Source organism: Propithecus coquereli, unplaced genomic scaffold (assembly GCF_000956105.1).
Source record: "Propithecus coquereli isolate 6110/MARCELLA unplaced genomic scaffold, Pcoq_1.0 Scaffold61, whole genome shotgun sequence".
In the NCBI taxonomy this organism is placed as follows: domain Eukaryota; kingdom Metazoa; phylum Chordata; class Mammalia; order Primates; family Indriidae; genus Propithecus; species Propithecus coquereli.
In genome coordinates, this window is record NW_012152063.1 from 4630045 (window position 1) to 4633198 (window position 3154).

Here is a 3154-nt window from a genome sequence, read left to right on the forward strand (position 1 = left end):
TGTCAAGGTCTAGAGTCTCCTTGGCAATTTTCAGTAACATAGTACATTTTGGCTTTGGGGAAAGGCTTGCAATGTATTGTGTGGCTAAAGAAGTAGAGCCTTTGGGTGTTAATGAAGAAGAAACTTTGAAATCAAGAGTTCCTAGGTGACATGAAGAAAAGTAAAGGTGACTCCTAGTCCTTCAAGATTTCCAACTAAATGAAGGCAATATGCCTAAAATGAAGGGGTCTCTTTTCACTATAATTAGTTAATATAGATAATATTGAACTGTTAAAATATTGAAATGATTTCTTTAGCTATAGCTTGAATTTTTAACAATCTATTGCTTAGGAAATGCATTCCTAGTAAAGAACTTTTGTATTTAATAAATAGTTTTTCTGGCAAAGGGAGTAAAAAACCCAATCCCTCTGTATAGTTTTGCTAGGCATCCGCATCCACAGCAATTTCTGAATTGGTTTGCTCCGTTATGAGTAAATGATAACCTGTGATTTATGGATTTGGAATAATTGAATTTCTTGGCCGTCATACACTTTGAGTAAGAAATATTACATATGTTTCCAGAAAAAAAATGACTTAAAGAAGAAAAGAATGAAGTGATGCCAAGTTTTGAAACTTTATTTGGAAACAGTGTTCTAACCAAATGGTACTTAAGATGCTCCTTCTACTTTCTGAAACATGTTTGCTAAATAATCTTTGAAAATGTACTTTTGAACATAAGGTTTTTAAACATGCCATTTTTGAATTTAGTCAAAAGATACAGTGGGGTGCAGTGTATTTATTATTCTCACCTTTCCAAGCATAAGAAATGCAGGATTATTCATTGATACATGGTAGTAGGTAGAATAAATTTCTCCAAAAATAGGAGTTACACATCCCATTTTGCCAGTCTAGCATACAATATCTAGTAATTTAGTGGACTCCTCCTGTGAACAGAATTTTTCTTTAATGTGAAATCTCTAAAGCAGTTCTGAACTTTATTATGGGTTGGTCTACTACTTTTGCTATTAATAGTTTTGCTCAGTCCATGGATTTAACTGGTCCATCAACTTTCAAATTCCATGGAATATTTACCAACTCTTTTCACACTTTCTATTTTAATAATAATTGGCTGACTATGAAAGAACTTGTACAAAAGCTAAGGGAGAGTAGACAGTTTCCTTCTGTGTGCTTTTGACTAGCACTGTCCAATGGGGCTTTCTGAGAGGGTGGAAATATTGTATAACTGTCACCATATGCAGCTATTCATCATCACTTGGAATGTGGCTAGTTTATTGGAGAAATTGAGTATTTGATTTTGTTTTAATTAATTTACATTTAAATTTAAATAATCATGTGTGGATAATTGCTATGATATTGGATAATATAGGTAGACTTTAGAACAGTGAGTTTATGACCTTGAGTAACTCAGGTCTAACACTTGTGGGTAGCATTAAAATTGGCTTTTCTGGGTCATGTTCATATGGTTCTAAATTAGATAATACTTCCCTAACAAAGATATAGGTAAAACATTTTTAGAACATTTTTGATTGTTAGAATGACTGGATTGTCCTCCTGGCATTTCGTGGGTAGGGACCAAAGATGCTAAATGCCTAAAATGCACAGGTCAGTCTGCACGATGAGTTATTGTCCACCCCAACCGCCAGTAGCAACCAATTGACAAACTCAAGTAAGCCGTCCACATTCTCTAAATACTGTGGTTTCATTTGTGAGATTTCCTGCAATCTCAGTCCTACTTGTAGTTAATTCTGTCTCCTATGATCTGTACCTTATTTCCTCCTGCCTCCGCAGGGACTTCACGTTCTTATTATGATTATTTCATTGTGTATCTTCAACCACTCCCTGTCTACATTTGAACACGTTCCAGTCTTTCCTATCCCAAATAATATTCTTTGGTAACTCTATATCCTCTAGCTGTGACTGTTTCTTTCTTCTCCTTCAGAGCATCCTGTCCCCTGCCCATCTCAGAACAGCATATTTATTCATCTAGCCATTGGGGTAAACTATTTTTGTCTTATAATAAAAAGAAAGCCAACACCGTATGTAGTTTCAATGCACACCATTTTATTACATAGACATATTGGCAGAGTCATCATACTATGATCCACTTCTAAACCATTGTGTGTGCGTGTACATATATGTGTGTGTATATATATATACAAGCACATATACATACACCCATATGTTTTAAAATTTTCAAGAAGAGTCCACTTTTATTCCTCTATGCTCACAATAACTCCACCTCTTTATAGCTAGTCTCTAAAGCGTCATACCACCACACCAGTTTCACATATTTTTTATGGTTTAATATCACATTACTTTTCCCCAAGGATAGGCTCATACTAAAACTATAATGTAGTCATGTAAAAAATCCCAGTTCACTGTTCAATGTATTCTCAAAATTAAATTTTCAAGCACTTGAACAATGTCTTCCTAACATCTGCCACTTGTCTCAAAAAGAATCACAACACATCCGAAGTAAATCACTCTAGACTTAGCCCTGAAAACATTGGGTTGAAATAATTACATTCGAAGATATATCTATACTTGGATAAACATACACTGTGGACTATTTGAATAATTGTGATGATTGCGTTTCTTTTTAACTCTATGTCAAAGCAGCGATGTATCTACTTTTTCTTTTATGTGTGGTTTCATAAATTAGTTCAAAAGGCATCAAAACATCTTACTAATTTATTAAAATTCTGTATTGTACAAATGTGTCTACAGAGAATAGCCACCAAAAATTAGAGTCAATGGTTATTCTTTCAGTACAAAACTACATTCTTGCATAAATTCAGTAGAACCATACATACACAAAATATCTGCATTATATAGTTTAGATTTTTGTTGGCAAAGATCATGCCTGCTTTCAGTATCAAATAAATAGTTATGATGTTGCTTCACTATTTGAGGTCACATTTATGCAAAATTTCTATAATGTACTAGATAATGAAGTTATCCATATGAGTTAGGAGGCTTCAAAAACCACACCAAACAACCAATGACCAGTTATTTTGAATAGATACACCCAGAATTTTTTAATCAGCTGATTTAAATAGGTTAAGTGATGATCATGTTGCTGTAAAAGACCTTCAAATTTTCATTAACTCAAATTATTATTATCAATATTTTGTTAGCACAATTGAAACCCATG